The 11,339-nt window shown below is 42.0% G+C and overlaps 1 pseudogene; it reads right to left on the bottom strand.

Annotated features, from left to right (window-relative positions):
* Positions 1–980: 980 nt before the first annotated feature.
* On the bottom strand, positions 981–2,089 carry LOC131901010 (ribosome biogenesis regulatory protein homolog; annotated as a pseudogene).
* Between the last annotated feature and the right edge of the window lie 9,250 nt (positions 2,090–11,339).

The raw sequence follows: 11,339 nt of genomic DNA, 5'->3' as shown, positions 1-11,339 counted from the left end.
AATGTAAGACTAAAAATAAGAAGTACAGAGGCAAGTTTCACCAATAAAATAGAGAAATGGAAGAAAGAATATCAGGCACTAAGGATACAATAGAAGAAATGGAGACATCAGTCAAAGAAAATGTTTAATATAAAAATTTCTTGACACAAAACAACCAGGTAATCTGGGACATCATGTTTCACGGACTATGTGGGTCCAGCTCCTCAATAGTCTCATCCCAGGGTGCAGGAAGAATGTATAGCTAGTGGGTAACTTAATCTTTGATGACAGGAAATGAATCTATGTATACAAAACTTTTCATTCCATACACTTTATTCTTCTGAGTCAATTTTTGTCTGTACTGCTTCTATTCTGCTCTCTCATCTAGAATCTTTCTTGCCTGATTTATATTTACACTTATGTGCTGTCACCTCTAAGTTCTATCTTAATTCTCTCATCTTACTTCTGCCCCATCTAGGTTCTCATTCACCTACTTCTTTTCTTTTTTTTTATGCAAAGATGATAAAAGTTCAAAGGGACACCAGGTACCGACATACTTTTATTAAGTAACCTTTACAACACTTGTAAACCACAGATATACTTAGTTTTTCCCATTCTCCCTGCTTTGATAAATACACAAGCTCTCTTACAAAAATAATGCAAAAATGTTGACATCAATCTAATATGCCCCAGAAATCTGATCAACTCTTACCCAAAGTCAAGATAAAAAAAAAAAAAAAAAAGAAGGCGATTAACTTACTCCTGATTCTGACCACATTATTTCTCAAAATATGCCCTTAATTTCCAGCCAATGTCTCTGTTGTGGAGAAAAGATTATTCGTAGTCTAGTACTGACTCTCCTGAGGGGAGGCAAACCGGTCCCTTTAATCTCGAGCTCAGTGAGGGCAGCGGCCTCCCCCTGCACCAGCCTGCGGTGCGCACAACTTAACCCTTAGTTCAGACAGTCCTCGCGTGGCAGAACAGGTCCAATGGGGAGAATACTACTTCCTCCTCTTCCCACCTTGATGCGGCTCGCCTTTCTTCTTGCCACCGAAAGCGGAAGGCCTGGAATGCTTCTTACGTCCCAAACCTCCTTTCCTCTTCTCTCCCTGGCCTGATGGACCACCTTTTCTCTTGCTCGATAGTCCCTGCCGGCCCCCTTTCTCTTGCCCTTCTGGCCCATTTTTCTCCTCTTAGCGGCCTCTTCTTGGTCCTCCTCCCTTATCTGCTTGTTGGTGGCCCTCGTCATGTACAGCTGAGACTTCCTGCTGTTCATGACTCGAAGTAGCTCCAACTGGTTCTTCTTCTCGGCTGCAAAGTTCCCAAAGAGGAGCTGAAACTTCCTCTTCTTGCCGGTGGCCCGGTGCGCCTTCTCCTTGTGGAGGCGCTCCTGGAAGCGCCCCACGAAGCGGTGGAGACCTTGGCCACCTGCATGGCGTGACCCAGCTCCTTCTTACTCTGGTGTCCCGTGGGATGCAGGCCAGCTGAGCTGGGCATCTGCGTCTTGTGTGCTAGGGCCAGGTCCCACAGCCGGTTCAGCTTGTTCTTGGCCACGCGTCCCTTCTTGGCCTGAATCAGCTTGGCGAACTGGACTTCCATGAGGCCAGTGCCCCAGGCACCTCAATCAGCCATTCCTTGGTGTCGTCCCAGGCCCGCTTGTAGCCCCAGCGCCGCCCCCACTGGCCACTCACCTCGTCCCACACGAGGTTGGTCTTCTTCTTGGGACGGATGCCCTTCAGGCACCAACTGCTGCCAGCGGTGAGTGGCTGCGGCAGGGGCAGCGGCTTCTCGTGGGTCAGGAGGGTGACGGGCTCTGGCAAGGGTGCTACCACTGCCTCCTCCACGTGTTCGGTCGGCAGCTGCCACAGGTGGTTGATGAGCAGCTGCATGTTGTCCCGTGCCAGGGCCCGCTGCTTGGCCTCGGCAGCGAGGGTCCTGCCTAGCTCAGCACTGTGTGTGTGTGTGTGGGGGGGGGGTTGCGGTCCGAAGCCAGCAGGTTGTCCATATCAAACTCCAGCTCCAGCTCCTTGTGCACCGTGATGAGCCTCAGCTTCTCAGCCTTCTCCTGCTCCACCTTGGCCAGCAGCTCCTCCTGGCTCTGGCCTTCCATGGCTCCCCACTTCCTTACTTGGGGCAGCAGCAGAAAGTAACTCCACTACAGCAGCACCTAAGTAACTGGCCCACCTAGTTTTTTTCTCTATTAGCTCCTCTCCTATCTCTTTCATCTTGTTCTTCCCCATCTGGTTCTTCCTCACCTTCCATCTTGTTCCTCTATTACTCCCTTCTAGCCTTTCAATCTAGTTCTTTAACATTTCAGTTCATTCCTCTCCAGTTCTTAAACATCTTAAACATCTAGTTCTTCTATTCCCTTTTCTCTTTGTCTCATCCCACTCTGGAATTAAAACTGTCCTTTTATCCCTTTGAACCTTATCTCTCCAAGATATCGCTGCTCCTGCTGTTTCTGGCAAGTGTGCTCAGACATTAGACCACTTGGTTTGGCAACTTCCATCATAGCTAGATGTCCCTTAAGTAGGTAACCTTCAGTTCTGAGTTAATTGTGAATGGTGGATCTAAAACTAGAGATAAGACTTTAGAAAGGAGAAAGTTAAACTTAATCAGCACATCCACCAGGTCTCCTCAAACAGGTATTTTGAATGCTTAAGTCTGTTTCTAAAGAGTACAGAGCTATCTCTGATAAGACACTTTTGTCCTTCTGGGGATGGTCCTGACTGGAATCTGCTAATGAGGATAATGACAGAGGGCCTAAAATTCGGGATCCTGGCTAAGTTACTGCACAGAAATTTATCTAAATATTCCTTTAGTAGAGAGAAAATTGTACCTAATGAATTGTGGAAAAACTACAAGAGCACATGATAAATTCATAGCAGGAAACAGTGAATAATAAAAGACAATATTAACAAGACTCATTAAGCTTCAGCCTGATCTCTGGAAGGCCTTTGGATTCTTCCAGGTATTAGCCTGACATAATCAGCCAAAATCCTACCTCATATATTTTGATGGCTTGCTGCAATTATGCCAAGACGAAACCTATGAAAGACAAAAATATATATTTATGTGCATAGACATATAAATTTATATATATTCAATAGTAATAGCAAAAGATAAACAACTAATTTAATACAGAGTAAGTGAGGGTATGTAGCAGACTTTCTTTTGAGCAACCAACCTGCTCCCAAATCATGGCACGAAGACTTTTTATTAGTTATGAATGTTTCCTGTTGGGCTGGAGAGATGGCTCAGAGGTTAAGAGCACTGGCTGCTCTTCCAGAGATCCTGGGTTCAATTTCCAGCAATCGCATGGTGGCACAACCATCTATAATGGCATCTGGTGCCTTCCTCTGGCCTGCAGGCAAACATGAAGGCAGAACACTGTATACATAATAAATAAATTAAAACAAAAGAACAAATGAATGTTTCCTGTCACATGGATTACGGCACAATATGTGTATTCTGTCCAATCTAACCACCCAAAACATGCACACCTGAGAAATCTCTGCAGATCAGAAATTCCCTTTGTCCCCTGGAAATAAACTTCACCATATCACACTATTGTGGCTGGTGGTATCAGAAAGTTAGAAGCATTCAAATCACGTATTGCTGAAAGATGATCCACATCACCATCTTTACTACCAGTTTCTACATCATTTGTAACATTATAAGACAAACGAGAAAGTGGAGTGCAATGTTCAGAACTTCTAGAAACAAGAAATTTTCCAATATGTATTCCTACTACACACAAAATGCTTGCCTGTGTGTGCAACTAGACAGTGATATTTCAAGCATCATATCCTCCTTCAGAGTCTCCCAATACCCAGGAAATCCATACACAGAGAGGCTCAGAGGACAAGGACTACTGCTCAGATCGATACATGGATGAACAGAACCACAGTCTGGATCATGGTCCATCCAAGTCCCAGCAGAAATGACAGCTCAGCAGACCTGCTCTGAACATGCAACACTCACCATGGCATGGCTTGTGGACTTTTTTAGAGCTCCCTAGAGCAGAAGCAGAGAATTCTGGAAAGAACATGGAAGCTACATTCTGCAGATGTTTCTGATTGCTAAACCTCCCTGGAGTCCCTCATCAGCTAGGACAACTCAGCTAGGCCGCAGGACATTAACAGTTTCCCTACTGGATGAGAAAAGGTCAAAGGACTCAGAGAGAAAAATCCTTCCAGGTAGTTCCTTCCACACTACGGTTGGACAAGACACCAGGGAATTTGGTAGTTTAGCAAAATCCTCCAATCTCCCAGAGCATTTCCTGTTCCTCTTCCAAGGCTCAGGGTCCTATGTGTGCACATTCCATTATACACTCAATGACCAGTGCAGACAACCTTTTGCTTCATAGCTAGGAAGTCCTGCAACCAAACACAGGTCACATTCAAACAGGAACTTGTTAAACAAAAAGAGACAATGGATTAGAACACAATGAAGGGTCTATGGGAGGGGTTGGAGGCAGGAAAGAGATAGAGATAAGGTTGGATGCAGGAAAGAGATAGAGATAATAATGTAATTATAATCCCTAATAATTCTGTTAAAAAGTTGAAACAGGCTTTATGGCCACGTGCCCCAGTGAGTAGGGATTTGTATTAGAGGGCACCAAGTACTACTCACATCATTTCTCTTGGAGTATACTTCTTAAACCTGGAAAAACACAGTCATGTTAGGTAGGGACACACCATTTTTATCCAATTCTACTACTTAGGTTCAACTGGTGTAACTACTGCAATTTGGTTTCACAAACATTCAGTTCTTTATCCATACTCTTGATTGCCTGGGCAGTGGACCCAAGAAATGGCCAGTCAGAACATTTATTGATCCTGTAACATTGATTACTGCACTACTCACTACTAAGGTCAACTACTATCACAGCAGAAAAGTTTTCACCCCCTCTCTTGCTCATCCCTCTTTCTGCTCTGACTACACCTGCTTGACAGCTGGTCAGTGAACTCAATTCTTACACAAGCCCTACTTCATTTGTAAATTCACAATAAAATCTAGAGAAGTTGGCAGATACTCATTCACTGGTCTATTTTTCCTTCCCACCGACCAGTCAAGGCCCAACCTGGAAGGAGTTGCAGGACTATCTTTCCAGCTCTGGGAGACAGAAACAGGATTAAGTGTCCAAAGCAATCTTAATTATATAATGTAAGGCAAGCCTGAGCTACAGGAGATATTGACCTGAATCAATGGTTCACAACCTTCTTAATGCTATGACTCTTTAATATATTTTCTCATGATGTGGTGACACCCAAATTATAAAATTATTTTCACTGTTACTTCATAACTGTATTTTTGTTCCTGTTATGAATTATAATATAAATATCTGCACTTCCTGACAGTCTTTGGCCAGTCCTGGGATAGGGTCATTTGATCCCCAAAAGGGAGCCATGACCTCCAAGGTTGAGAAGCACTGATATAAATAAATTCATAAACAAACAGCAGGTAAAAAAATGGAAAAATAAGTCTTAAACTGGGAAACAGAAAAACAGAAAAAACTATTAGTAATGCACTAAAAGAAAATGAATATTAAAAATAATACCAATAATTGATGTTTTAATATGATAAAAACAATTGAAAGCATATGTGGCTATACTGACTTTGAAATGGAGTAGGCACCTCCATTCTACTCCATGGTAGAGTGAATATCATTAATATGAGACTGTATAATTTTGTCCCATGTAAAATGTTAGCCACTGACTGCTGTAAGCTAACAGGAAATGGCCTGTGTCTCAATCCTCTCAGCTGATTTAACTGTGTCAATCAGAATTGAACATATCTGCATAAGAGAGTTCCCTAATTGGAAACTGAATACTTAGTTGTTCAAGCTATCCTTCATAAACTGTACACCAGCCAATAGTGTCTGACTTCATTCACATGGAAGGAATTAATCCATGCAGGGAAATTACGGAGAAAGTCACTCACCACACCCCATCAGCCCTTCTTTGTAATGGAGACCCTGCAGCTTACTGCACTCAACTTAAGTCTGTGATCAATCTATTGCCTAGTCTAATGGCCTCTGCAGTGTACTCAGTGTCCCATTCCCCTGCCTGCAGGCCCCACCCCTTTCTGCAGGCCAATTCCACTCTTCCTACTCTTCTAGCGTGAAGGAAGAAGCTATTTTCCACACACATTTCCTTTCCTTGTTGTGCAATGGAAAATTCACTATGTGACTCAAACTGGTAATTTTAGAACTCCGTGGTGGTGCAGACATGTAAACCAAAATTTAGGGTGATGAATCAGGAGATAGTAAAGACAATGTTCTGTGGGACTACAGACAGGGTTCAAGTCCACCTCAACCAATATATGAGACCTTGACTTAAAACTGCTTTTCAAAAAGACTAGAAATGCCTCTGTTCTAGAATTAATATAATTCCATGGCATACCAGGACTTAATGTTGATTGTGACCCTGTTATGGTCTCTTGAGGTGCATGTTAGAGGCCAGTTTTTCAGTGGAAGGATGGGCCTTTCTACTGGTTGTAAACCAGGGTTGTCTCCCATGTTATGGAATATAGCTGGTTAATCTTTGGGAACAAACATTTACATCTTATCATACTAAGGTCTAACAAGCTTGGTTAGCGTACTACTTATCTTTGGGGTATTTGTGATGCAGCCCTATCTTACCTAAATTCTACTTTGTGACTTAATGTCCCCTAAGAACTGTAAAGACCACATACCATCAATTCTATTACCATCAATTCTACTCTTCTACATCACAGTTTAGCATGGGAGTGCAACTTTACACAGGAAATACTGTTTACAAGCTCCTAAAATTAATTCCAGTTGGATTCTAAATCTTAATGTTAAATGTTCAAAGTGTAGAACTTCTGGAAGATAAGGGAGAAACCAGGCCTCTTTGACTTTGGAAATTTGTGTTCCATAGAAACAATACACGTGTGGTGCCAGCATTTCACAGTGATGTCAACAAGGACATTTCAAAGCATAGTACTGCTCCCAATGCTCTTTACAGATTCAGCCAGCAGAGTGAATTTATTCAGAGGCAGCCAGCCAGCCTCAAGAATTGCAAAAACTATGTAGAACCATGCAGGACAACAAATATCTACACTGGAGCATGCAGGATGATTGGGACCATGCTGTACAATGCATGACGAGGCAAGAATAAGGTGAACTTTGCATCTGACCATTGCTCCCACCCAGCAAGAACAGGACCCAACACACTGACTCCCATGACTCAAGTGAGCACTCCTTCGAGTCCGGGAATGGAAGCCCCTCACTCACCATATTGTGGTTTTCCAGCTTGGCCATGCTCTCTGCTCAGCTCCCTGCAGCAACACTCGAGCTGCACAGCAAACAAAACTAATGGAGACAGTTCTCTTCAAAGCCAATACTGAGGCTGGTAGCTGGAAGGACCCTGCAAAACTTCTGACTGGCAGGTAGCCTGGAGAGCCTAATTGTCTAGTGGGGCCTGACTGACTAGAGCATCCCCCACATGGTTACATTATGCTTAAAGACAACTTCACAAAGATTCCTGATCCTGCCTTCCACCCTAGACCCAGACCTTTTCAGAACCAGCAGAAATTTGCATTTCAATAGCACTTGCCCCTGGCTCCAATAGCCAACTTGTGATCTTCCTGCTTTCCATAGGCACTTCCTCTTCATTATCCTGGACACAATGGGGCTAGCTAGCTTGTGCAGCCCACTATTCTGTGTGGGGTGGAGTGAATCCCTGTCATTCATATGGAAGGGTACCCAGAATATTTACAACTAAAGAGAGATTTTAGCCCACAAAAGATGTTTGTTAGTTGGCTTGGGCCCAAGCAGGTCTTGAAGGCACAAGAAAGCTACATGAAGAATTTGCCCAAATTCCTATAGTCTCTACTCCTGTTAAAATGCCTTATTCTGTCAAGCATGCACCTACAGGCTCATGGGGTATTCACTGTGATTGGGTGACAGAGTAAGAGAAGACCTGGGTCAGTTGATGGTCCGGTACATTACGCAGGTACCACCCAGAAGTAGACAGTAACAGCCTTTCATCCCCATTTTTGGAAAGCCTAAAAGATATTGGTGAAGGGTGTAGGGGACCCAAAAGAGCTTGACTACACAGCTGCCATGAAAGGATTAGGGAACCAGGTACTGCTGCCATGACAGGCTTACTGGTAGACAACAACTGGATCCATAAATTGACACCATTCAAGGATCCACCCAAAGATGGCCAGCAACTAATGGAAAATACCTGACATTCCAAACATTACATAAGAATAGGTCAGTATTGCCAGATGTCTGTGTGAGGGTATCTGACCCCCTAGACCTGGAGCTACTGATAGTTGTGATCTACCATGAGGGTGCTAAGAATTAAATCCAGATATTCTAGAAGAGTAGTCAGTGTTCTTTAACCACTGAGTCATCTTCCCAGCACTATCATTCAGTCCATTAACTACAATTCTAATGACGGCTTTAGAACTTGAGTTTACTTTTTCCTTCCTTGGTGATTGGAACATTGATGTTTGTGTTTCCCTTTTAATCATCAATTTATTTAATATTTGAATTTAATAGATAAAAGAATGAGTGCATACTAGATTGAATAAATAAGTAGCATTCCACTAAGTAACAAGTATCTATCAACTTGATCCAAACAAATAATCTAATCTTGCCATGTATCTAAGAGCTATTACTATTTCATAAATTTTTCATCAGAAATAATATCCAATCTGATGTTTCACTGTTCACGTGTTCTTTAGCTTTACAATATTAAAGGCATTTTCTGAAAATTTATATGACCTGGTATGGAAGTATTTGTTAAGAGTATTTCAGATGTGTAGAATACAAACTGAAAATTAGAAGTTAAAAGAATAGAAACTTAATTGACTTGGAACCCCTGTGTATTAGTCAGTTCTCCAGAGTAACAGAACTTATGGAATGAATCTTTCTGTCTCTCTGTCTCTGTATCTCTTTCTCCCTACCTGCTTATCAATCCATGTATCATTCTATCAATATTTCTGTGTGCATATATATGTATACATATATATGTACATACATACACACATAGATATTCATATGGGAATTAATTGGAATGCCTTACAAGCTCAGCTCAAAAATTGCAAGGTATAAATGGAAAGTTGATAAATCTAGTAGTTGCTCAATCCCATGAGTCTGGGTATCTCAGTATTTTGTTTTTTTTGTTTTTGTTTTTTTTTGCTGGACTCCTAAGGAAGTAGTTTTCAATGCCAGTTAAAGAATGGATGTGATGTCAAGGCGAGGTAAAACAGACAAATAATTAATACATATCTTTCATTTTTCTTGTACTTCCAGCAGAAGGTGTGATCCAGATTAAATGTGTGTCTTCCAGCCTCAAATTCTGCACTAAAGGTGTGTGTCATCTAGCCTCAGGATCTGGGTCAAGTGCACTGTTGTCTTCTGGCCTCAAGGTCCAGATCACAATTGTGCCCTGTATTTCTGAATCATAGTTCATTGCAGATATAGTCAATTGAGTTGACAACCAAGAATAGTGATCATATTCCACAACTTATCAACTTGACACAATCATATCTCCTTATGTCATGATTAGTTTCCAAATAAAAAACAATAACCAGGTCATAATTATGCCTAAAAATAACACAACTATTCCACATAAAATCAGAAATGCATTATATATTTAGCATAGTAGCAATGACCCTTGTGGACAACTCTCTAGTATCTCAAACTTACATCTGATAACTGTGAAGGTAATACAGACTCCATCTTAGGAAAAGGCAACCACCTTAGACTACCTACTGTACTCAGTTACAGGAAAGATCTCAGGAATGTGCCATGACAATTTGAACAGATAAAGGGCAATTTGCTTCTCTAGACATTCTGTCTGAGATTTATGTCCCTTGAAGCTATCTAGAAAATCCTACTGAGTAGCCCAGATAATCCTGCTCAGCAAGTTGTGGTTTCCCACCAAAAAGTCCAACCCAATGGTTTCAAATGTGGTTTCATGCTCAAAATCTAGACCAGTAGTTTCAAAAAAATACCTTGCCCCATATTCTTTCTCCCAAATCCCAAGTTGCCAAAGCATGTAATTCCCAGATTTTGTTTTTTCCTTAGGAAACCTCTCTATCTCTGGGCTTGATGATGCTGCCACATTTCCCTTCAGCAGGAGAGTGGAATCACCAGATTCAAACCTGATAATACAAGGACCCTTATGTGTTTTCATCAGAAACTGGCTCCTTGGTGGTCTTTGTTGTTTGTCTGTTTGTTTATTTGGTTGGTTGGTTGGTTGTTTCATTGGTTCTTTTGTGGTTTTTTGAGACAGGGTTTCTCTCTGTATAGTTTTTGTGCCTGTCCTGCATCTCACTCTGTAGAGCGTCAAACTCACTGAGATTCACTTGTCTCTGCTTCCCAAGTGCTAGGATCAAAGGCATGCACTACCACTGCCTGGCCATGATATTCTCTTAAATGATGTTGCAACGTATTATAAGTATACTGAAAGAACATACAATTTTCTGTACAAAGGCATTATTAACAAAATAAAACACAAGCACTCATTTCAGTTATAATCCTAATTTCTGCAGCTGGTCACATGAATGTAGATGGTATTTAGAACTATCTTCCTCTAGTACCCATTCTGTATTTCTTCCACCCTCTGCAAGCACTTTGGCACATCTGGTTCATTTCCTGGAAGAGTGACCCATATCTTCATTCCTGATGGATCTGTGCCCTTTGTCATCCTTTCTGGATTAGATTGTTGTAGTTCCCTAATGCCTTTAATCACAGGGCACAGTAGCACCAAGAGATGCCCCAAAGGATCTCCTGCACTCCAGACATAATCCTTCTTTCCTTCATTGTAGAGAGACAGTCCAATTTCTCTATGGTAATCTCGATATATCACCCATCCTGATGATGTTATTCCTTCTTCAGTCTGTTTTTTAAGGGCATTTGAAAATCAAAATAATCAGGGGTCAGTCTGAGTTTCCAGCTCAATGAAAAGTTTGTTGGGCCTCCTGACAGGAGCTAAACAGCCTCTGAACAAAAACTTCTAGGGCAGCAAAACTTAGTGTTGCAGAACCAGACAGCAAAACTGTCCTAGTCAGTCACTAGGGGCAATAGTGAGTTGAACTATCCCCTTTACCAGCCCTTGATTACTGGACACATAGATCCTGGCTATAGGAGAAAATGTACCATATATTGGATACTGATTCAGAGCATACACTGCCTCCTGGAGAAACTTGCCCCACCCTCAAGATGCTGCCATCTAATTGGTGCTGGAACAGTATCTTCAACAGACCAAATTCCACTCCATCTTTCTATCTGGTCAGTTTCTTCAGGATGCAGGAGAATAAGGTAAAAACAGTGGATTCTATGAGTATGGGCCCACTGTAGTGCTTCTCTGGGAGTG

This window comes from Peromyscus eremicus, unplaced genomic scaffold (assembly GCF_949786415.1).
Source record: "Peromyscus eremicus unplaced genomic scaffold, PerEre_H2_v1 PerEre#2#chrX_unloc_1, whole genome shotgun sequence".
Lineage (NCBI taxonomy): Eukaryota > Metazoa > Chordata > Mammalia > Rodentia > Cricetidae > Peromyscus > Peromyscus eremicus.
Note: the sequence above shows the minus strand (reverse complement) of the source record. Positions and strands in the feature narration are given on the sequence as shown.